This window comes from Xiphophorus maculatus, chromosome 6 (genome assembly GCF_002775205.1).
Source record: "Xiphophorus maculatus strain JP 163 A chromosome 6, X_maculatus-5.0-male, whole genome shotgun sequence".
Taxonomy (NCBI): Eukaryota; Metazoa; Chordata; class Actinopteri; order Cyprinodontiformes; family Poeciliidae; genus Xiphophorus; species Xiphophorus maculatus.
In genome coordinates, this window is record NC_036448.1 from 8162574 (window position 1) to 8188277 (window position 25704).

Genomic DNA, 25704 nt, shown 5'->3' on the forward strand with positions numbered 1-25704 from the left:
TGTTCTTTTTTTATTTTTGTCTTGAGGTCCAAAGCATTGGTGACTGGGTAAAATGTTTTTGTAGTTGAACCTTCCCTGACCATTTAAACTACATTAATTTTCTTTTTAATAACACAGGGTTTCATATGCGACTAGGATTTAGATGCAACATCCAGTACATACACAAATTTGCATGCAAATATAGCAACAGTCACTTAAAGAATTGCCATTTCCCAGTTTGTGACATATAAAAGTAACACAAGATTTATCCTTCAATGTTCAATTGAAAAGAAAACTGTGCAGAAGGTAAAAAATAAAAACATCCTTCTGATCCTCTGATTAAATAAAATGGCATTATTTTCTTGGTACAGAGGTCACATCAGTTATAGTTCATCGAATTAACCTGAAATTAACTGAAACTGTCCTATTTGGAGTTTTTATCATCATTTGCTTGCTAGCATTCTAAAGCCGTAGCTTGAAGAGAGGTTACAAGAATATATATGTGATTTTATTGAACAAAGGTACCAGTCAGGAGTTAGATACAAATCAAGAGGTAAGCACTGTGGGTGTTTTCAGATTTACGGTCTGCAAAACTGACTGGGACTGTGAAATTGGGCGGTGTAGCTTTCACATGTATTCCAGCCCTTACCTATGTGCTGTTGCCTAGCAACTGTGACAGTGAAAACATCTAACACTGAATAAAAAAATAAAAAAAATTCAAACTTGTAGGAGGAAGTGAAATTGATCCAATCAAACATACACAACACTGCACATTACCAAAAGCGCATCATACCTACGGTGAAACACGGTGGTGGCAGCACCATGATCTGGGGTCGTGTATATGCACATAAATGTATATCTGGAAACAATGCAACACTTGAGGTAAAACGCATTTTGACAGTGCTTTATTATTATTATTATTATTATTCAGCTTTCATTATTGCCATCAGTCAATTTCACATTACGTATGCATACGGTGATATCCATCACCGCTGCATTCAGCACTAATTAGTTTGCTCATTACATTTTTTTTCTTTCCGTTCAAATGCTTCCCTATTACTAATCCAGCACTTTGCACATTAAGCATGAACTGCTTAACCACCAATCCTGTGTTGCTTGGCACCTGGTGGCAGTCTCCGCAAAAGGTGTCCAAGTCGCGTCACGTCATTAGCGCTCGACACAATTAATTTGTCAACTAAATGCGTCGCTACGTCCTCGGAACGACTCCCCACACCTGTGCCGAGCTAATATTTACAACATTCTGCTGTTGTAAATATTAACAGATAAGGCCAGCTGTTAATTTAAATCAGCGCAGCGGATGAAGGCAGGCCGCGCGCACGCTTGAGCGCTAGCCGCTAGGATATTATTAAAAGACGGAAAACTCGCTGCAAAAATAACTAAATTAAAGGAGGCTAGGATTGAAAGACAGGAAAGAGGTGATGGAGCGAAAGAACAGACTGCAGTGAAAGGAGATTCTCGGTCTACCTCCCATTTAAACCTGATGAACTGAGCCACCTACTCATTACAATCATCTGCTTTTTAGTCCCAGAGTTGTCCATTTCTTCCTCCTGCCTAACAAGCATTCATTAAGATAACCGGGGTCTTTCCTGTTCGCTGCCATTATGTTAAAACATGCTTTTTTCTTTTCTTTTTTCCAGCGGTGTGTACATTAAAGCAGAACTTCATGAATCCATCTGCTGGCTTTGCAGTTTACGTCTGATTTGTGATGAAAATACAAGGTACGAGGGAACGTTTTAGGCTTAAAAACGACACACTCCCACGCTACTGAATTCACACATTATCCAGACATCTCATTTCATCTTAACACACACACACACAGAGAGAGAGACAGAGAGAGAGAGAGCTGCCAAGGGCAAGAACATGGTCTGTGAGAAATGTAGAAATCGAGGAAACGGGTTCGGCGCGCACACATCGAACATCGGCTGTTATCTCCCTCGGCTAAGGCTAAAGGAACCAGATCAGACTTGTAAACACCACAGAGAACAACGTCTCAACAAACACGTCGGGGTTGACAGGATGAAAGACAGATAGCGCTTCAACGAGGCCGTATCGGCGCCAACAGGCAGCCAGGTGAATTCTGCAACGTGAACCAACATCGCAGCAGAACAAGGAGGGAACGTGGTGTCAGTTTGCCGATCGGAGTTTTGGTTCAGATGTCAAAGCGTCTATTGGCAGCGAGAGTCTTTCCCTGAAGACGCTCGCTGAGGTCCAATCTGTGGAGGTTGGCTTATGAGTAGTTATTATTATCAAAAGCCTGTTTCCAATCTGCTACAGAATATGACATTGTAGGAGTTAAAGAAAACCCCAAAACAAAACATTTTTGTAACTTTCAAACTGTTGTTTTTTTCTGGTGTCACAAATGCATCTCAACAATAGATTTTGTGGACAGTTTTCCATGCATAAATATGTAGATGAAATATCGAGTCTTTCTTCATTTATCTACTGCTGAGGCAATTATTTTTCCTATATGCATGCTTATGAAGTGTGATAGGCTGCTTTACATCTATGGTGTGAACATTTGTGTGTGCTGCTACATTTCATGAATTCCTAGAGAATGATGGGGGATTTTTCAATCTTTTTCATCGTCTGCGGTCGGGTCAGAAAACACAACATTCCTCCAATGTGTTCTACGTCTGCCGTCGGGTCTTCTCCCAGTTGAACTTACTTACAAAAGCAAGTTTCCCAAACCACCGACGCTGGCCGAGTTTTCATCAGCCATAAAATTAAACAAAGTGGTGTTTTTCTTGCCATATTGAAATAGATGTATTAACTGCAACGGAAAAACTTCTAAGTCACGTGATCAACAATCCAATGTTACCACTGGTGAAAACAACAAAGAAGATGACAGGAAGTAGTCGGAGGATGATGGTTTTTTTTTATTTCTGGATATTGCAGCAGAAGCCTCACAGCATCGCACAGTTCACAAAAAGTTGGGCATCATTCTCTTCTCTTCTGTAAAATCGCCGAGGACAATTTGCCCAAAACGGCGAAACAAAGTTGCTCCAAAGTGAAAGGGGTTTGCCGCTCGAACGCCTGAATAAGACACCAAATTCACTCGTTATCCAGACATCTCAGATGGCCGATAGCTGATTTATGTCAAGCCATGTCTGAAGTTGAGACCAGCCACCCTACAGATGGACCAAATTTCATCCGTTTCTGTCCACGATCTTGTTCTTTCAGTCATGATCCATTCCACGCGCAGCACAGGTGAACGTAAGAATATAGACGAAGCTTCTTGGTTTAGCTCCTTCTTTACCACAATATACCAAAACAATGCATACCCCATGAATTATGCCTTTTGGCAAAAGAGGCATTGATCTATCAGTCTCCATGGTTTTACAACTTAGACTTGGAGGAACTGCTTCACGAGAGCCAAGACTTGAACGAAATCACTTCATCCGCAAAAAGCAGAGTTGTGACCATTTCCTTTAGTTTCCTTTTATATTAATGTTATATCCAACTTAAGTTCAACCAATCAAATTCAAACTAAAAAGCATGAATTTGTGGGGTTAAACTGAAAATCCACTCCTATCTCAGCAGATTTCACCAACAAAGCAATTCAAAGTGTCTCACGTGAAATGAAATATTTGTGCTCTCACTCTCCAATGTCCACTCTGGAGTTTTTGAGGATAGAGAGCGTATAAAGTGGGCTACACAATAATGCCTATATCTAATGTGTGGGTTCGAAGACATTATGATCTTCACCACCCCGTTTTTTTTATTTTTTCAAAAGCAGCTGTGATAAGATGAGGACAAGCAGCTGTGGCAAGAGCTCAACATCCACGACCTACCTCAGTGAAAGCATTCACTGCCAAATTAGTATCACTCTAAATATTGTCATAAACTAATGAATATGAGCACAGTGCTCGTTATTGGAATGGGAATAAACTGTTGTTTCTTCTGAATTTGATGGAGAGTTAGCTTTATTTTTCAGGGCTTCGAAAAAAAAAAATAAACAAGAGAGGGATTTGTTTCTTATTGCTAATATGTCTAAGTGATTCTGCTCGCTGGAACCAAATCATTTCCTCCACACACATTTTGAGCAGTAACTGTGACAGCAGCAATAAACCCATTGTTGGATTCTGAGCGCCCAGGGACCATGAGCCGTCCAGCCAGCTCTTTAGGCCACTTATTTCTTTCCCTGATTTATTTATTTTTTTATTTATTATTTTTTTTCAGTCTGCAGACTTTCTGCAATTTTCTCAAGGTGCTCCAGTAGATGCAGTCAAGGAGTCCTTCCCACTCTTAAAACTCCTATGTTAAAAGTGTCAGTGACCTTCAATATGCTTGCATCAAATAGCTACTTTAAAGAAAAAGGGAAAAATAAAGATGACTGATTTCAGTGGATGTGGCGCTATATGATTTTCTTTTCAAAAACTCAGAAAAAGAAAAACAGGATGTAGCTGACTATTTTTTATATACAGCTCTGGGGAAAAAAATTGAAGAAACCACTTAAGATGAACAGTTTTTCAGATTTTACTTTGTATAGGAATATGTATGAGTAAAATGAACATTGTTCTTTTATTCTATGAACTACAGACAACATGTCTCTGAAATTCCAAGCACAAATTTAGTTTTTATTTGCAGAAAATCAAAAATAATAAAAAAAGACGCAGCGTTTTCAGGCTTTAAAAAAATGCATTCATATTAATTTAGAAACAACAATATTAATGTTTTAACTCAGGAAGAGTTTAGAAATCAATATTTGGTGGAATAACCAGGACGTTTTCAATGGGGTTCTTAATTTTTTCCATTTAACATATATGTCAACTTAGTTAAATAATAAACTTGTGCTCACTCTCTAAGTAAATTGAATTATTCTTGGCCCAAATAGTAACTAAACTTACTAAAAATGGACATAATGTCCATGGAGAAATCAGCCACTTGATAATAGGCAATTTTATTTGACTTTCACTACAACATTGATTTTGTGGTTGCTCTTTAGGTACAAACCGCTCAGTGAAGATAAAGGAAACCTCATAATTTGAGCTTCACTCACCATAACAGGAAGTTAACATTTGCTGGAGGCATGAATCAGATGTTCGCATTGTAAACAGTCCAATAAAAATCTTTCATAGCTGCCCCACAGCTGCTTGCTCAGACTTGTTATAGCAAAACAACAAATGGTCGGATTTGGACGCGATTTGGTGGAGATGAAGGACGGGAACTGGTTTTGTGATGTGAAAAAGTATTTGCCCCCTTACAGACTTATTCTCTTTCCATCCCTCCTTCCCTCCATCCATCCCTCCTTCCCTCCATCCATTAAATCCATCCGGCTTAAACACACTAGGGCAGCAGGACAACAACAGTACACACACAAGGATTTCCACCACCATGTAGTAAATACAAATGTTTTGGAGACATGTTATAAAAGTCAGATATTAAATTTGAACACGTCAAGTTCTGAATGTCAACCGGCTGATCATGGTGGAAAACTCTTTATTGTTGTTAAAAGGAAGGTCCACAACAGCGATGACAAAACAAACTACCAGTTGTCAAACTACCAGCCGTTATTAATTACTTAATAAATCAAATCACCGTTTGAAAACATTTTTGTCTAACATCAAAATCTTCTCAATGACAAAAAAAGACTAGAAATATATGTTAAGATCAGTTGTGTTTATGAATATCCACCTCTTCACTCCCCACAATTTAGAAAAACAGAACATAGGTGGGAATGCTCACATACCAAATGACTGCAACGCTGCGAAATACGACCCACCTTCATGACACAAACCCAAAATCGTGGCCCCTATTCAACTCTATAAAGTGACAGAAATGCTGTGTACTGTATGAGGAATCCTCACCTGTGTTTGGCGACTTTCAGTCAGTGTTTGCCTGACCGTTACAGGGCTTCCTAAAATATTCATACCTCTAGAAATTATTTATAGTTTGTATTGCAGAGATTTCATGAGACTCACCAACAGAAAGCAGTACATACTCAAAATGGAGAAAAAAAAAAACTCCAAACAGCTCGACACACATTTGCATTCAGCGCCTTTAAATGGACACTTTGTAAAACCGACAGCTGCAGATCTCCAGGGGTTTTTTTTTTCACATGTGGGGGCTAACATATTTGATCGGTTTTCTTTGCAAAATAACCCAAGCTTAATCACACTGGATGGGTACCTCTGTGCAATTTTCAAGTCATGCCACAGACTCTCAATTAGATTTTTGTATGGAGCTTCCCAACATGAATGTGCATCGTTAATCAGGTGGAGGCTCTTATGTTTTTCTTTCAACAATAGCTTTCCTCTTGCCACTCTTGCATAAATAAACTCTCTTTGTGGAGAGAATGACTAATAGTTTTTATTCCAAATAAGACCATTCTCTGCCTTTCTTGGTGCTTAAGGATGTTTGCACACCTGCCAGTAGCGGATAAAGTCAGAGTCAGGCCGGGGGGCGGGGCTAATGACCGGGCCCTTTATACCCAAATAATAAAGCTCCTGATAATTTAACTTTATAACATAGACATGCCCGCAACAGCGGAGCTTACAAGTTTCACCTCCACAGAGAGCCACTCTGTCATTCTGAAATCCATCTGACATAAAGTACAACAAACCAAGAGAACAGAAACATCAGGCTGCTGGTCACTAATGATGAAACAACACAAATTCAAATCAGTTCTGAACCGCGGATAGCGATCGGATCATGTTAACACTTTTATCAATTTCAACTCAGAGCCTGAAGCCTGGTTGACGTGTTGAACCAGCAGCGCATAGAAATGCTCTAGCTAGTTTGCCATCTGTTGCCAAGTGACTGATGACGTTGGTGGACGGTTGGTGACAAGCTTTACCCAGAATACACTTGGAGACAATATGGACGATCCGCTTGTAATTTTGTGTGTCATAAAGTTAAATGTAAGAGTGAAAATAAAGTAAGTCATGTAGTACAACATTTTATTCAATATTTTACACCCACTATGTCACTAAAATCAGTCGGTCTTGTAAATTTTTAGCAACCATGAGTCAACAAGGACTGGGGCAGAATACTATATAATTTACAGGGGCACCAGGGTATATAATGCTACATACACCATACTCAACAGGAGAGGGCCTGAACCTCTCATCAGACGTGATAAAGGCTTGGATCCCTGAAGTCATATTCTGCCTCCCATCCTGGTCCCCTCTAGGGACCCCTTGTCTAGGCCAGACCTAGTTAATGTTACTTCTATCAGTAACATCTGTTACATTTCCAGCTGGTGCGGATCGCTTTCACATCGCATTGTGTTGAGCAACACAAAATAATTGAAAAACCCTCTCGCCTGTGGTGGCGCTGCATCAAGAATCACCGAAGGAAACAACATGAAAACATCAGAAGAAGACACTGAGCGCAACGTCCTTCTTCTCAAAATGCAAAACAAAAATGGAGTGGCTTGGTATTTCAGCAGTTGCAGGATTTCTCTTTTGCCATTTGTAAAAGACCACAAGCCATTTCTCCGTCTAGTTTTAGACTTCTGTGTCTGTTTTGGTTGCATTACCCAGAATACCCTTCCCCTTAGTCTGCTTCCTGCTTTTGAAGGGGTCTCTGGTCCGCTTAGCGCTCACATAATAGGTATTTAAGCTGACCAGACTTTGCCTTTTTTGTGTCCAATTGCGCATTCACACCTCAACAATCTAAATGGACTTTCCAGGCAAACACCGGAGTTTGATTAAAGCGGATGAAACGAGGCTGATCAGAATGCACCCCAACTGTCTTTGACAGAGTTACCGTAGGTGACACCTGGTACGGTTTCGTACTCTGTTGTACTTTGGCAGGTTAACCCAAACCATGGCAGTACTGTACATTACAAAGCATATGAAAGCAGTCAGAGAGCACACCATTTTCAGGAGAATTTATTTAACAGTCGACAAAGTTTGTCAATGCCCACATGGCCGTGCGGGGCTCGGCTCGCTGAAAAGGGACAGAAAGTGCCAATAACTCAATGCTAAATGCCAGTTTATGTGGCGTGATTACAAAGCTTACCATCTGGGACTGACATAACACCAGAAGGTTGTAACGAAGGCAGTTTGAACATAAATGTGCCTGTTGCTAGTGAGAAAGCAAATTAGAGGGCGTGCCGTGGTGGTGTAGTGGTTAGCGCGACCCATATTTGGAGGCCTCGAGTCCTCGACGCAGCCGTCGCGGGTTCGACTCCCGGACCCAACGATATTTGCTTCATGTCTTCCCCCCTCTCCTTCCCTGTTTCCTGTCAGCCCACTGTCATATAAGGGACACTAGAGCCCACAAAAGACCCCCTGGAGGGGTACAAAAATAAAAAATAAAGCAAATTAGCAAAGTTACTCACAAATCAGAGTGTGTGGTTCTTATTGATCTGGAGAGGACTGTGTGGCAAAGTAGGACACAACATGCTCTGGAGTTATTTTTATTTTTTTTCTCTTTGCACATACACACCAAGACAGAGAACATTTACAGCCTTGTTCTGTCTAATGCACACTTGTCACATTTGGGAAGCGCACAGGAGAATAGCGACAAAGGGGGTGTGATGATGGTAAAGTAGGCTAGCCCTAGTCATTATCAGCTTTCTGTTCACACTGGAGAGCAGCTGGCAACAAAACCCATACATCATTTCCACCTGTGATGGACTGGGAGGTAGAGGAGGGCGGGAAGGAAGGGGATGGGAGTGAGAGAGCCAGTTGGGGAAATGGGTAGAGAGGTTAGAGGAGAAAAAGTGAGTGGTACGCGAACAAATCAAAGAAGCTCAAAAAGCGGCCGAGGTTGGCCTGTGATAAAAAAATCACACCTCTGGTTTAAAATAGCGCACGGACGACCTGTCTTCTGCTTTTGTTCACACGGCTGAAGCCATTAGAGAGAGCTGCAAGAAGCAGCATGGACATGTCAGCCCCGCTCATAATATCTCACTAATGTAGCTGAGCTGGCTATTATTGTCCCACGGAAAGGACGGGGAGAGCTCCTGTGCTGTGGATGGGCCCATCTTAGCAGCAAAAGGCTCTTCCTCTTCATGTCACTGTCTCAACTCACCTGCACTGACTCCCCCCAAGACTGCTGCACACCGCAGGGTTGCTGAAAGGGTGTAGCTGCATAAAACACTCGGCTCTGTAATTCTGAATATTTCACTCTCTCTGACTAAGTTGTGTGCAGAAGGCCTCCATTATGGTAACAGACTGAATTCAAATGATCTTTTCTACCACAGATTGTGCCGCTACGTTCTCAAAAACAAGAACAGAAGCTGTTTATTTCGAAATCTGAGTACGCGTCAAGAGATTTCTCAAAACGAAGGCTCTTGTCTGCCAGCCAAACCAACAAGTCAACCAGCCTTTACTCAAGATTGTCAACTTGGTTAAGATCTGGTTGCAATGCTTCTATCGGTAGCAACCTTTTGTTTTCACCATATAATCTGTAAAGTTCTGACAGGTTGCAATTTGTTTTGCTTTGGTAGCAGAAGTTGCACAAGCTCTCTGTTGAGACTACTGTTATCAACTGTTGGGTGTTGCACGGCGCAGTGGTTCCGAGTTCAAATCCCGTCCTCTGTAAATGCAGCATGTTTTTCCCCCCATTTCTGTCGCTTTACTTGCAAATAAAGGTCACTAGAGCTAAAAAAAAAAAAAAACTTTCATTATTACTACTGTTCGGTTTCGAAATCCTAGTAAAAATCCACCAAAACATTTAAGAGCTGGTGCCAGGAAAGGAACCACCAGTGAGTCAAACCTGCCCAGCTGGACAACGACTGGATAGAAATATTCACCATCTGCAAATTCATCTGCTTCGTCCAAAATTGGCTTCCAGTGACAAAAAGAGTCTGATTTTATAACCAAACAAAAAATTTTTTTTAAATCCTCTAATCAGATTTGTAGTGGGGGTGCAAAAGCTCATTTTTATTACAGTTAGGACAAATTAACTCCAAATTAAGCACAAACCATTGAATATATTACCAATAATATAGTGATTGGTTCTAAAAGTGTCAAGTTCCAATTTGTTCATTAAATTTCAACTAATCTATCAATATTGGGTTTCTCAATATACATATTATTAATTTATGCAGTTAGACGTATCCAAAATTAAGGCAAAAACTTTACTCCTTCAGACTGATTGTTTTGATAGATTTGAGACGATCAAATCAAACAGCATTCAGTAGCCTTATAAGTTGCTGCAAGGGACTGAGAGTTGTCTCAGGTGACTTGATGATTTAGAGCCACGCTGGTGTAACAGATGTGGAAAGGAATAGTACTCTGCGTTGGTTTCTTTTTTTTATTCCTATAAGACAGTGGAACACACTCAGCACCAGGTATGATACACGATCACTGTCAGTCCAGCAGCTCCGTTAGGCAGCTTCTGCCTGGCTGCTGCAGCTACGTCCCTGAACATTGCTTCGTGCAACACTAATAACGTTTCCCCCAAAACAATATTTACATTAGGAACCAAAAATAAAAGCAGTCAAAACAGAAATAGCCATGTCAGCAGACATGTTAATTCGACAAAATAGAAATAAAAATGTTTTGGGAAGGTTCATAAAATAATAAATAAATAAAATTAACTCAGCTACACTGGCGGCAGCAGCACAAGCTGGAAATGAAGCAGAATGACAGGTGGTGGGTGTTAATTGGAGCGGCTGCAGTTTAATACAGGTTTAAAAGTGCAGGAAAAAGACCTAAAATTGACAAATTGCCTGATAAAGGCGGTGTGATCTGACTGAAAGAATTAAGAAGGGGTTATCGGGTAGGTGTGGGATGGAGGGGGGAGGGGAAGTGTCATAAAATTTCTAATAAATGTAAAATGAAAGCCATCGTGTGAGAGAGACGTGAAGAAAAGAACAGACAGGATGAGAAACCGCACGTTGTGAAGATGAGCGTGGACAAGAAACTCTGCTGTAAAAGCACTTGTATATGAGAGGCGGAGGGGGTTAAGTGGAAATATATAAATATATATAAAAAGAAGAAGAAGAAGAGAACACGCACCGCCACATCTTATCTGAGGCAGAAGAGCAGAGGAGGCATGCTTCTTGTGATGCCGCTGGTGGCTGAAGGCTGCGAGTTAGGGAAGTCATTAAAAAAAATGTCTAGCTGGCTAAAGCGCATGCAGTGGTTTTGAAAATAGCCTGAATAAAATTTGCATCCGTTTTGGTGAAAGGGTGGCGGGCGTGGGGCTGGAGGAGTCCATCTCAGAGGTATTTATACCCAAGAGGGTTTAAGGAAAAAGGCCAGCGAGACGGAGGGGATGATCAAGACGAGCCCACTGTGATTTAGGCATCACCGAGACAGACCGATGAAGGAGGGATAGAGGGATGAAAAGAGTCCTGCAACTGCCATCTAAAGAGGTTTTTCTTGTTTTTTTCCATCCTTCCAAAGGCACAGTGGGGGTGGAATTAGACTGAATGCTGTGAAAGTGTAAGTGATGCCTTCCATCTCAGTACTCATGGGGTTAATAAGAAAATAGAGAGGATTTTATTCTTCCCCGGCTCCGGGGCAAGCCTTGCGGAGCGCCGCACGCTGCTGCTGCTGCTGCTGCTTAACTTGCCGTGTACAGAGGTAGGCCATTAGCCATTACCGAGCTCAGTTCACACGCCGTGTGGAGTAGGAGTAAAAATGTGAGGTGTGCCCGAGTGCGTGCGCGTTCGATAACCCATTACCGTGTGAATGAGCGCCCTGAAGCACACAGGTGTGGGCGCACCCAGGTGCCAACGCGGAGCCAATCTAGTGTCTTTTAGTTGCCTGCTGCCGACTTTAACGGCCCTACAAGAACTGCCGGCGGCGAAAGAGACGAAGAGTTAAAAAAAAACCCAAAACATTCCTGATCGTAACACCTTCAGAGAACGTGTTTTGTTTTTCAATTCTTTATCAATTTTGGAGCTGTGAAGGATATAAGGTGATGACAATGACCCATGATTGTTTAGAAATTACACGTTTTATTATTTTTAAAGAGCATTGTATTTTATAAATATTTCAATACTCACTCATAGCTAACGTCCTCTAAGAAACAACGGGTTGTACATCGGTATATTTTTCAGTTGTATTGCCTGTTTGGTAAAAATCAGATCCTTGTCCTACTGTTCGTACAGAGAGGCTAGCCGCTCAGCTATTGAGAAACGATTGCCTGTGTTGAAGATTGAGACTTTACCCAATCGCTAACGTTTATCGTTGACGTACGTAACGCAGCAGTTTGAAGCTACGAAGCTTGCCAGAAATTGTCTGCGCTGTAAACAGCCATCCAGCCAGGGGGCGTACTGTGGTGGCGCAGGGGGTTAGCACGCCCCACATTAGACCCGCGGACGTCACGGGTTCGACTCCCGGTCCCGACGACCTTTGCCGCATGTCCTCCTTCAAAAATGGCACCGGCTCAGCTGGCTGCCTGCAGACGCAGCTCCAGTCGTGTGTGTGTGTTAATCTGTGTATAAAAAATTCTTGCTGTAACTGCGAAATAATTTCCCTGCTGGGATGAATAAAGTAATTCTTCTTCTTCTTCTTCTCCGCTGAGGATCAGAAAAATGCTGGTCCGAATGAGGCGACTGTTGTTGTTTATTCGGTATTCGGAAGCGTGACCAACACAGACTGAACAGCTTCTATCAGTTCCTCCGCTGTCGTTGCTAAAAATACAGGCGGACTACAAATCGGCGTCATCGCTCACAACTTCTCCTTCTGTTTGCCGATTGGCCCAGTTGAAATTCTACTGAAGGAATCGAAGTGAAAGGTAGAAATCCCAGATTATGCTGGGAAGTGAGATTTGAATCAAGCAGAACTGCATAGGAAGCCTATAGCCAGGCTAACGGCCTTTTAGCATTTTAAAAACATTTGTTCCCGTCCGATCCATGTTGTTTTTTTCTTTACTTCAGAAAAGGCTTTAAAGAATAAATATTCTCCATCAATGTTCAAATCAATCCCTGAATTTGGATAAAAAGATAAAGGTGTCATTTTTTTTGTTTAATAGCTTACTTAAATTGAATTTCCCTCTTGTCGTTGAGGTAGAAAATTCCACGGTGTCAAATCCTCTCAGCAATGTTAAAATGATCTGTTCATAATTATCTGCTGGGTCCCTTCACACCTGCTGGAGGCAGAATTAAGACGTTAAACGTCAGCCAGACTTCAGATGATCTTTGAAAAGCTCTTCTGGGGAGTATTAAGAAGCAGTGAACTCCCCAATATGGGTTGAGGAAGTTCCCAGAGGGTTCTGAGCTTCTACAGTCATTAAGAACCCGAAGCTGGGCTGTCCCCCTTTTTTTTTCTTTACCAGTCATGGCCATCTTTATGATAACAGCAAACCTATTTCAAAATGCGTTGCTGAATCCTGATCCAAGTTGGCCAAATAATGTTTTGAGGGCAACTTACGGTCCAATTGTGGTGCAAACCGTACAGGATGGGTAGAAGAAAGCTTCTTTGGCAAATGAAAAATAGCAGAGAACAGCCTGTAAGGTGAGCGCTAAGAGCTTAGCTGAGTCATCATTACCTTCATGCTGAGGTCGACTTTCCAAAGAAACTGGAGATCCCGCTAGAACAGGCTAACTAGGTCACAGAGAGAGTAACCAGGGCCTCCCCCAGTGTAAAGGTGCCCTTAATTAATCATATGACAACATGCTTCCTAGTGATTTTAAGTATCACTACTAATCAGTTGTAAATTACTTTACATTTGGTTCGACGAGAGGTTCTTTTTGTGTGCTTGAGGCACATCTATACCAATGCAAAACGAAGAAAAATGCACTTTTTAAAAATCCGTTCTTACCGGATTTAACAGTTGAACTGACCCAAGTTTGTGTCAGATGAGTCAAGCCTTCACAAATTAGAAAGTGTGTTTTTCATAATCCGCAATCCATTTTTCTGGTTCGGGGTTGATCATCTTAAAGAGTAGCTAAACCCCAAATAAACACTATATATTTTTTTTTGCTGATAGGTTCCTAAGGGTGCACTCTTTGAATTTTAGAGCAAATTTTAACATTTTTGAGTAAATGTTTTTGGTCTTTGAGTGAAACGGTGGCTACCACTGTTGAATTTCTCTACTGCTCATAATGGTACAACTTTACGCCACACAATGCCACTTGGTACTTCTTGGCTGATGTCTGCGTCACAGCCTTGGGTATAAAATAATCTCCCTCAGACACACATACTATATACTTTCCCGGTAGCGAGTCAGGAGTTGGAGTTGCGAGCGTTGCTAGCCCTGATCAATAGTGTTTCTCAGCTTTCTTGCTCAGGATAGAGGTCTTCAGCATTGTTGGTGGCCAACAGCTGCAGTGTTCCCACAGTGCTAACTGTGTGACTCCCTAAGACTGTCTCTGAATCTGATAAAGTTCCACCATTTAAACTATTTTTCCAAACACCTTTGGGATCATTAAGAGGTGTTCTGGTAAAAATGAGAAGAGCCTTTGTTCTGTATTTGGTCAGTAGGGCTTTTGGCTCTTCAACTATCCCATGAATACTGATTTTTTCCCAGTCACCTCCTTATGGCTGAATTGACCATAGCAGTTGTTGGTGATATCTGCAGTGCTTTAGAACTAATTTGGTGTCTTTCATGACCTCTTGGATGAGTCAACGTGATCTTGGAGTATTTTTGGTAGCCACCACTAATCAGTGTTTTCTCCGGTTGTGGCTAATGGCTTTTTATGAAGTTGGCTGGAGTCTCAAATCTTCCGAAATGGCTTTGTAGACCCTCCAATTATCGTTTTCGTCTGTTCTTGAATAAGTCGTTACTTTTTCAGGTCTTTTGACCGACTTTGAGTTGTCACACAGGTTCTTTTTAAGTGATTTCCTAATTCTACGGGTTCATCAGACCTCGGTGTGGCTATTAAAACTGAACCATAAAAATGTGGCTAATCCAGTTCATGACTTAACAATGGGGCATTTATATTTTTTCATAGGGTATATTTTTCCCCCTTAGGTTAACTTTGTCTGATATTAAAATTTATTTGGTGATCTGAAGCATTTACAAGACCTCTTGACACTGACAAACCTCACATATAAGTAGGTTTAAAAAGGCCTCATTTTACGCATCACTAATATGAATATATATATATATATATATATATATATATATATATATATATATATATATGCCCAGAAAGACATCCAATGCATCACTATTAGTTAAAAAGAAAATTCACACCTATCTGATGTCTGTGAAGCCCATCATTATTTTCACGTGATCTCAGGCGACTATACCGTACAATTACGAATCTGTAGGTACTTCAGTGTTTTACTGTCCAGTAATCTTCGTTTTCACTCCTAATGAGAGTTCTACGCAGCGAGCAAGAAGCCAAACGTTCCAAAAGGTTTCTTCTTTTCACTCCTCGTTAGTACAGTGGTGAGTATCCCCGCCTATCACGCGGGAGACCGGGGTTCAATTCCCCGACGGGGAGTGAAGTTTGTTTCAGGTCCCTCTTGAAAATGAGATCTAGATCTCAACGGGATTTACCTGATTAAATAAAGGAATATTACAAAAAATATATATATATTATTCTCCAGGTGAAGTGACGGGTGTGGGCACCTACGTACGTTGCACTTGAAAAAGTGACATGCAACTTGAGGTTTTCATTAAAGACGTATACTGCCTAGTCATTTTGAACGTATTACGGCTGCAAAAGATGAAAAGATGATAAATGTCGGCCCCAGCCCACCCCCAAAACGAGGCGGCTAAAAAGGCTGTGCACTGGCTGACTTTAAAGCGCTCAGATAAAAACGATAATGTGACGCTGCGGCAAGCTAGCAGGCAAGCTGCGGCTGAATGATTGACTGATGTGGGAGAGGGGAAAAAGTAAGAGTTTACAACATCCAGAGTCGTGGCCGACATCTGCCTCCACCTGCGAGGCAGAGAGACGAGAAGAGCCACAGAAACGAACAAGCACTAAAGATTAGGAGGGGAGGGGTGGAAGAGAAGTGAAGAAAAGGCGAAGAGAGACTGAAAGTGAATAAAAGAGGAAGGAAAAGACAGGAAAAGAGAGGGGGGGAGGAGAAAGGGAGAGAGAGTGAGATGTGACCAAGAGCTATGTTGTTTCCAGCAGTGATTTTACTGTCTACTGAAGCGGAAAGCACTGAACTTTAGATGAAATATTAATTCAGAGCAAGAGAAACAGAGGGATGGAGAAAATAAATGGATAAAAAGCGTGCTAGTATTAGGCACCTCCATTTTAATTAGTTTCTCCTTTCATTTCCATTTCCTCCGTCTCCTATTTGGGTTCTGCACATGTAAAACTTAATTAGGGAATACCAATTACTGGGAATTATTGCCTGTTACCTAATTGTTTGGGTTATCACAGTAATCATTATTACTCTCTTGTACCTCAACCAAGCATTAACACTAGATGAAATAAGTCAGGATTTTTTTTTTTTTTTTTTAAATCAAAAGGCTTAATTTGGCTTTTTTTCCCCTCCTCCTCCTGGAATTTGTTGGTTCAGAACCAGCAGTCGGGATTAATTAACACGGAGCGTCTTTCGAGGCCGCAGGGCTGACGGCGCGCGGACACGGATACACCTAAATGAGAACGATGGCTTTCAAACGAAAACAGCAATTTGTCAGTATGGAGAGAGGACGCAGGATCAGATTTCTACATGGCTTAAGCTAAATGCACAAAACACACTTGTTTGGGCAAAGTGATTTACAGTCAATGCATGAGGGGCCTCAGAGAGATGTGCAGTAGCTATTTACCAACAATCAGAAGATCTGAGCCACACTGAAGAGATGGTGAGAAGTTTATGCACATGCATGAATATTTTAATTTGGGGATTATAACAGATTTGAACTGGACTTTTTTTTCCCTCCCAAGTCGAAATGATTATAGAGCAAACGTTTATACAGACAGTCTCAGATATGGGAATACACCAGAAATTATATTTAGTTGGATTTTCCTTACGCACTGATGTAGAAACTTTGCACTTTTTATAAGAATCAACAAAGTCCTGGTGTAGTTCTTGTTGGATAGAACTGGAAAAGCTACTTTTACTTAGTTGCTTTCATGGCACAGATCCTGCTTTTAGGTATATTTTTACAGATTTCCAGCAGTGCCGAAGCCTTCCTAAAACCATAATCTTAGCCTACTTCAACTGTTCTGAAGTGAGTTTTGAGATGCGTTTGCATTTTCACCAAACTCTTTTCAAGTTTCCACCATCTGACCCCGAACTCAAAGAAAAAGGAAACCAGTATCAAACCAATAAAATGAAATATTATTGAAAAGCTAAATTACTTCAGTAACTCCCACTCACTAAATGAGACATATCATGTAGAATTATTTATCACAACATACAAATTATGTTTCCAAACCTTCATATCTATTTCATATCTATTAATTACTATAATTTTCCACTTATGGTGAAACCCATAAGAAACATTTATATTAGAAATGTGGGCCTAATGGGAAGTGTATTTAATATCTTGTTAAAGTTTGCAATTTCATCATGAGAAAGAATACTCTAATTTATTAAATATGATTACTTTTTTTTTTTTTTACCAAATAATCAGCTAGACAGCTAAACCTCAAGTAAATTGGGTGTTCCAACTGGACAATGATCCCAAATATAAATCAAAACTAATTTTAGAATGGGTAAGGCAGAGTTGCATTCGAAAGTGTCCAAACTTCAAAACCATATTGAACATCTGTGTGTGCTTAAAAGCCAGGCGAGTGCCAAGAAACCAGCAGAAATGAGCTCAACAGTTTAAATGAGCAGCTCTAATGCGTCTCTGAGCGACTGAGTGCTAACATTTCATCAAATAGAGAAAAGTTAGGGAAAGTTAATGAAGTTTTAATGCCAGAAAGCTAAAAAAAAATAGATAAAAATCCAGTTAAATGAGTTCTAACATTTATGACCTGTATGAGATGATTAAAAACGTTGCAGGTCTGGCTAAATAAAGTGCTCATCACACTCATTTGTGTTTACTTGAACGTCCTAAAGAGACGACCCAATGCATGTGAGCTTCTTCTCAAGCCAAAATCTGACTTAGCTGGCTGACCTTTCTTTATTGTTTCATAAGGTCAATATTAAAGCCAAATCTGGCTCCTACTGTGCACGACTAGGCAGCCGGTGATCCTCTTGTATGCCCTTTCGGATGATTTATTTCCGTTATGTCACACTGGGTGGCGTGCGTTTTTTGCTTTGCCATTACTTTTTGAACGAGACCACAAGGAAAAAAACCCCAAAAATCTTTCACATCATGTCCTGTCTGAGCCGTTCGCAGTCTTTTCTTTTATCAAAGGCAGTGTCCCGGGATGGCATCGCCCGGCTGCCTTTCGCGTTGTCATAAACTTGCAGAGTCGACCCTTTTCGCTGATGTTCAGCAAAGTGACTTTCTGCGGATGCGTCGTCTATTGAGTCTCGGTGAAATTGCCAAATGTCGCTCATCCTGCCGCCACCGTCTGTGTGTGCAAGCCAGCAGCTCCGCGCAGGAAATGCAGGTGAAGGAGGAAAACGTGTCCCAGCACAAAAAAACAACAATGCAGTCGATGAAATCTTACACAAACTAATTTAGGTGTTTATAATTGGAAACTATAACAACTTTTACAGATTGTGAAATAAAGTACACTTGATTTGCTTCGATATGGACGAATATATTTCCCAAACAGCTTGCACGGCGCAGACTGAAGAAGCCGTTTAGTGTTTTTCATGCAAAGCACTTTACTCTGCATCCGCGCGCCGCAGCAGAATGAGCCTGGTGAGAATTGAACTCATAATTGCAAGTGCGGTCGTTACAACGTGCTAAACCACGCGGGAGCCTCCGTACGTTTCTGAAAAACAACGACGGTGCAGGTGCTCCGCTTCGGCAACATTACCAGAAAAGAGGGGGTGGGGGGGAGAAAAGAAACAACATTCAGAAAGTATGCAGCAAGACATTTTCATTTGAAACTCAGAGCGAGGATGTGTTTTTCTTTTCTTTTCTTCCCCCCCCCACCAATTCGAGTCAGCAGAGCGAATTGTCCGGTGCTGTGAAAACAGCCTCGCCTACCTCTCAGGACAAACCTCATGAATTTCTCCTTTCCTGTTCCAATTATTATGAAAGACTTATTTATAGCCACATGAAACAAACAACTGACTCCTGTCAAACCGTATAAGATTTAAACTACTGGAAGTTACAGACACCATGGAGGCCCTGCAGGAGCCATCTTGGCTTCACATCCATCTTCCTGCATCCCCTCTGTGCTTGTTTTATGCTCTGACAAAATGATTTTTCCATTGATTAAGATGTCCATTTTATGATTAAATGAATGTGTAAAGGTGTAAAATGTACTTAATCTCCACTCCATTAGGTATACTTGTTCAACTGCTTGTCCACACAAATATCTACCCTACACAGTTCAGGCTGGTGATGAGGTAATGATTTTGGGGAATATTTTCTAGGCACAGTTTGGACGCCTTAATGCTGATAGCTGCATTGTTTAACCACCACAACCTACTAGTGTTTTGTTCCCAACCGTACGCATTTCAAAAGAAAAAGCACCGTGACAAGAAGCTCAAATAACATCCAGCTAGCTCCTTAAATGCAAAGAGGTTCCTCCACTCCAACGGCCTCCACAATCACCAGACATCTGACAGAGGATGTGATGGAATGGAAAGTTGCCGTAACCAAAAGATGCCATCATGTTGACAAGAACCAAAATCTCAGGGGAATGTTTCTGAAATCTTGTTCAATCTATACTTTAGCGCAAAATGTGAGGACATTTCTGTTTAGTCAATTTATTTGACCTTGGGAAATTGCTTCTTGGCAGTGAATCTTGCACAGCTGAAAATCTCGACTTTTTCACAAAAATACATTTTTGGGTTCAGCAGCTAAAGTTGAATATGTGAGTTACGGTATTGGAAAGCTTGAAGATGGCAAAACACTGTTGGTGGAGGAAGTGGAGCGGCATCTGCCTTAGTGGGAAAAACAAAGATTTCCCTCGTTTAAGGCGTTCTGAAAGCAAGCCGACATCACCTCTCTCAGGGATTCAACTGTATCTTCCAAAACGTCAACGCTCGAGAGCAGAGTCCGTCAAAGGCATTAAAAATGTGAGCAAATCTTTGTCATTATTCTGCTGATGTCAACCAAATACAATTTCCTAACTGTGGTGTTTCCACTAAATTAAAAAGGAAACTTAAAATCACACGTTAGTAAGTTTGACATTGAGGATTATGACAGCGACAGACGTAAACAGCTACCTGAAATATATTCATAATTCAGCCATGCTGCTAGCGCTCATCTATCAGCCATCAGAGGAGACGCCGGCACCTTATTCAGGCTTTGGAGCGACAAGCCACTTATGCTCTTGAGCGGCTGCATATGCGGCGTTTTGGGGAAATTGTAGTCGGCCAATTTTAGAGAAGAGCAATGGATTCAACACATTCAGACTGCACACAACTTTTTTTATGAACTCTGCAAAGCTGTGAGAGCTCTGGAGGAGTCAGACGCACATCGTCCAAAAAACAAACCATTGTAGTCCTACAATTTCCTATCGTCTTCTTTGTGGCTTTTGCCACTAGTAACATCTGACTGTTTGATCACGTGACTCGTGAGATGCAAAAAGAAGTGCGTCTATTGAAGCTTTGAAGAATACATCCGTTTCTATATGCCTGTAAAAAGAAAAAAAGCCCTCATCCTAACTCAAAAAACGTTATCAAGAAAGTTTAATTTTTGTTTTTTTAAATGCCAGGTAGTTGTGTACAGTTTTCCCATGTACTACGGAGACCGTTGTTTGTTTTCTTTAATCAGATGAACAGTTAATGTAAATGAATAAGTCCAATCCAACAAGCTAATAGCATTTTAAGAGGCTTTTCATTGGAGCAACCTACAAATTCAACTGTTCTGCTCAACCCAGAGACATTTTCCTTACAAATGTAATTTAAGGACCTTTGCAATGGTTTAATATTTATTACCAATAAATATTGTTGCTATATAGAAATAATTGACTAAAGTTTTGTAGTTTATGTCACAAAGAACTAAAGCGGTTAAGCTAGCAAAATGCTGGGCCTGCCTGGTATTAGCAATTTGTAAAGTGGGATATTTTTTTTCCCCTTTAGTGAACAAATGTAGTCATTTTTCTGATCCTGTGATAAAAAATATATATATTTTTCTTTTATTTTATTTTTTTTTAAGGTTTGCGCACACATTCACTAGGAGCGCCAATAAGTGTCGAGGACTCTGTACAACAAACGAGTGCGTGGTCGAGCTGATTCATATGGAAGCTTACCCACTGCTGTTTTCCTGACAGAGTTTCTGAGGTGGATGGAGCTACTCAGAATACCTCGAGGGAGATGACGTCTTGGCCCATTTCCTGCTGCGGTTTGAAGAGCCCAAGAAAACACTGACTCAAAAAATGTGGTGAGGGCGGGAGGTGGAGGAGAAAAAAAAATAAAGAAACCTCAAGGAGGAGGCTTCAGGGATCCTCAGAGGGTTAGGTGTGCATCGCATACAGTATGCTCAGCCATGTGGAGATCAGTGTTCCTCCTCTGTAACATCAAATAAAAGATTTTCAGAGACTTTCAAAGAGTTCTCCTGTCCGTCCGAGTTTCTCCCCGCGAACCCAAATGGAGAGGTCTGAGTTTGACGGAGGGTTTCTCAGTTGCATGCCAGAGGAGAGGGGCTAACTGGAGTAGAAAACACGAAAAGAAAGAAATAAATAGACACACAATGATGAGAGACAGCTCGCAATGGCTCACCACACCCTGTTGAGGATGTGCCGCTCACAGTCCAGCGACTCCATTTATCAAGCTCGACAGAGACAAAGGCAGCGCCGGAGAGGAGAGGGAGAAGGAGGTAAACAGAGGCTGAGAGGTGAAAGGTAACGTTGCAAGACAATGGCAGAAGGATTGAGTCCTTGGGGGATGACGGCAGGTAGAGAAGGAGGTAACCACGAGGTAGGCAGGAGGAGAGGAGAGGAGGCGACGACGACGACGGAGGGGAAAAGGGAAGCCGGAGAAAGGCTTAGATGTTGCCGGGAAGCTTCCCATTAACATGGAAATCGCTTTCTCCGGCGCTCCACGGCTCACTGATGGCTTGGCGGAAGGAAGGGGGGAAAAAAATAAAAGAAAAGAGAAAAAGAATGGCTTTAGCTCCAATTATTCTACGTGAGGGGGCACACTGCCAGGTCAGATGAAAAAGAAATGCAAAATAAATAAATAAATGAATAATAGCGAAGGCAGCCTCGCCGTGACTTCTGAACATTCTCAGCCAGCGGACGACCCGAGGAGAAAGAGCGACGGATAAATCCAATTTCCACCAAAGCCACGGTTGAAACAACCAAAAAAAGGAGAAAGGAGGGGACGAAAACGGTTCCGTCTTGGCCTCTTTATGAAGTTTAGAATTTGCCACTTTTCCTGCGTTATTACGCAAGAAGTTGCAATTGAAAATGGACCATGTCGAAAACTCATAGCACTTTACACTAGACCCACAGTCGCACTCACAAATACACAACCACCACACAAATACATTTAGTTCCAACTTGTTCCAGGATTGCAGCTGGAATCGAACCTACAACCTTCCAAATACAAGATGACTGCTCTACCCACTGATCCACAGTCCTCCCACAAATTAGGGATAATTTAAAGGGGCAGTATTATGTGTTTTCTAGTCAGTACCATTTTGGAGCACAGTCAAGACACTAGATTACTATATTTATCAAATCTGATTTAAAAGAAGTTTGACTTCATAATTTAACGCATTGAAGTTGAGCCTCTGTCTCTTTCTGAAAGTCCGCCTTCAAGAAGTCATCACACCATCACTCCTCTATTCACCCACAAGCAGTTTTTACCAGCATTGTGCTGAGAAGCCACTAATTTACTGAGCTCAGCAGGTTCGCACTTCCACCAGGTGTTTGCTAATTGCAGCTGGCTAGTCTGAAGGAGCTGAGTGGAGGGGTCGCGGGTAAAGGGTAACCTCAGAAGCTGCAGCTCCGAGAAGGAGCTTCGAGCTCGAAGGCGGCGCTCGATCCACCCAGGCCTTTTGCTCCGATGAATGGTTGCTATGGGAGATTCAAGGATTTCTCAAACCTGCAGGAATAACATGACAACGTAATATATGTATGTAGAATCTCTGCTCACAGGCTGTTTTTGGCTGCACTGGATTGCAGCAGAAAACCTCATCAGGGGCAAAGCTCTTCCCTCAAAGGGGCTGAGAATTTGATGGGGCTCTCATGTTAGGGTGGGGGGGAGAAGCGTCATTTGTTGCACATTTACAGCATATGTAGTAAGTGCAATAGAGGAAAGATAATAACAGCTCATACCCGCAGGGGCTGACTGATCCTGCTTCTTCTTTAATGCTGGAGCAAGTGCTGGACACGAGACGCAGCGCAGTTAGCGGGGCTGGTGCAGATTTCATACCCACGCTGGGTGAAAGCCTAAAGGAAGCCATCCAAGCAGAGCTCTGAACTGTGCCACCACTGACTGCGGGGCACTAATGCGATGGCAGGCCTAATTGTGCGTTGTGATGCGAGGGAGCCATTTCAGGCCCCAGTGCTGTCTGGCGCTGGCTGCAAATCCAGCGTTCTGCATACACGCACGCATGTGAGATGCATTCGTGATAGAATCGGAGTGTTCGAATTTTCCAACCAACTCTTAAGACAATGATCAGCAGCATGTGTAAATAATCGCTTGTACACCAGCCTTATGCCGATTTCCCAGCGCATACTTGGCAGCGCGCGTGCAAACAAACAGAATCACATCTGCCCGCATCGCACCGTCTAAACACAAGAAAATTTGCTGCATTCCATTTCCCAGCACGCCATCAGCACCGCATCAGCTCTGCATGAGATGAAGCGATTTTTAGTTAGCCTGATTATTCGTGTTGCCGAAAAGCCATTTGCTTTTTTTTTTTACTCCTCTCCCCCCGCTACCACCTCCACGTCCGATCCCTCCGTTCTGTCATCTCCCTCCCTCCATCCTTCACACTTTGGTGAACCTGCCCCCCGGGACTCGCTTTCATGCATTCTAAAGAGTTTATCGCGCCGGTCCAAACAACGGGAGACGCGGGGGCCGTGTGGGTGGCGACCGTTGGACGGGGACGGCCAGACGTGGGCAGCCGAGTTGGCCCGGTCTTGCGTACTCCCCCCTCCCAGCCCCCAGCCCAGACTCCAACTGAGCCCATTACGAGTCCACAAATGCACATTAGTTATGGCATTTAACTAAATTCATTATCGATGCCCTATTGAAGAGGACACAAGCTATTTTCGATATGTATTTGACGGGGCTGAGTGTGATTGGAATGCTAAAGAGAGAGCAGAACAGAGAAGCATGTTGGCTCATGCCAGAAGCAGTGGCATCATCTACCGCCTCTGTTAACAAGAGAGAGCAAATTTACACTACAGCATTTGTGTTCCACTAACATTTTATAAAGCTGCTGTCTGCACTGTGTGTGACTTCCCATGTGTGTTAGTGTGTGGAAAAGGACACTCAGTGTGAGGGAATCACTTCTTTTTTGGGGGCATCAAGTCAGATCTTAGAAGTTTCTGTCTTGTATAGTGCGAATTAGCATAAAGTGTGTTAAGCTAGCTGTGTTGTACTGTCTCGTGACAGGGTGTGCTAAAGTTTCCTTCATCCATCCATCCATTTTCTTCCACTTATCCGGGGTCGGGTCGCAGGGGTAGCAACTTCAGAAGGGAGGCCCAGACTTCCCTCTCCCCAGCCACTTCTTCCAGCTCTTCCCGGGGGAATCCCGAGGCGTTCCCAGGCCAGCCGAGAGCCATCGTCCCTCCAGCGTGTCCTGGGTCTTCCCCTGGGTCTCCTCCCGGTGGGACGTGCCCGGAGCACCTCACCAGCTGGCTCCTCTCGATGTGAAGGAGCAGCGGCTCTACTCTGAGTCCCTCCCGGATGACTGAGCTTCTCACCCTATCTCTAAGGGAGAGCCCAGCCACCCTACGGAGAAAACCCATTTCGGCCGCTTGTATCCGCGATCTCGTTCTTTCGGTCATGACCCAAAGCTCAGGACCATAGATGAGGGTGGGAACGTAGATCGACCGGTAAATCGAGAGCTTCGCTTTTTGGCTCAGCTCTCTCTTCACCACGACAGACTGGTACAGCATCCACTTAACAGCAGACGCTGCGCCAATCCGCCTGTCGATCTCCCACTCGCTTCTTCCCCCATTCGTGAACAAGATCCCGAGATACTTGAACTCCTCCACTTGGGGCAGGACACCCCCCCTGACCCGGAGAAGGCACTCTACCCTTTTCCGGCTCAAGACCATGGCCTCGGATTTGGAGGCACTGATCCTCATCCCGGCCGCTTCACACTCGGCTGCGAACCGCTCCAGCGAGAGCTGTAGATCACGACCTGATGAAGCCAAAAGGACCACATCGTCTGCAAAAAGCAGAGATGAGATCGTAAGGCCACCAAAACGGATCCCCTCAACACCTTGGCTGCGCCTAGAAGTTCTCTCCATGAAAGTGATGAACAGAATCAGTGACAAAGGGCAGCCTTCACTGCAAATCTTTTTCATTTTATCAACAAGGACAGCAACATGATCATCGCTTCAGAAGAACAGGCTCAAGGAGTTCTGACTATATGGAACTCTCTGCATATCAGGAGCAACCCGTTAAAAAACAAGCTGATACATCGACTGGAGACAGAGAGACTGGTTCCCTTTTTCCTTCCCCCCGCCCCTCTCTGCTCACCCACTCATTCACAAGATTCACAAGATACCTATGAAGAAATGTCTTCTGGACCGGAGTTTCTTAAATTTACAGGTGGAATGAATCAGCAGGTTCTCCTCGGCACGTCTCTCCTTAGCGCTCACGTAGCAGACCTCACTTCATTTAAGCCACCTGACTCTAACTTCCCAGAGGATCCATCACTCTGCGTTTCTGAGGT

The 25704-nt window shown here is 42.5% G+C and overlaps 1 protein-coding gene and 1 non-coding gene across 3 annotated transcripts in view; one reads left to right on the plus strand and one right to left on the minus strand.

The window, feature by feature from the left end:
* Positions 1–25704, minus strand: part of LOC102236017 — a 231392-nt gene that overhangs the window by 51841 nt on the left and 153847 nt on the right. The window lies entirely within an intron of this gene.
* On the plus strand, positions 15230–15301 carry trnad-auc. The gene has a single exon. It is a non-coding gene; the product is annotated as a tRNA-Asp (tRNA).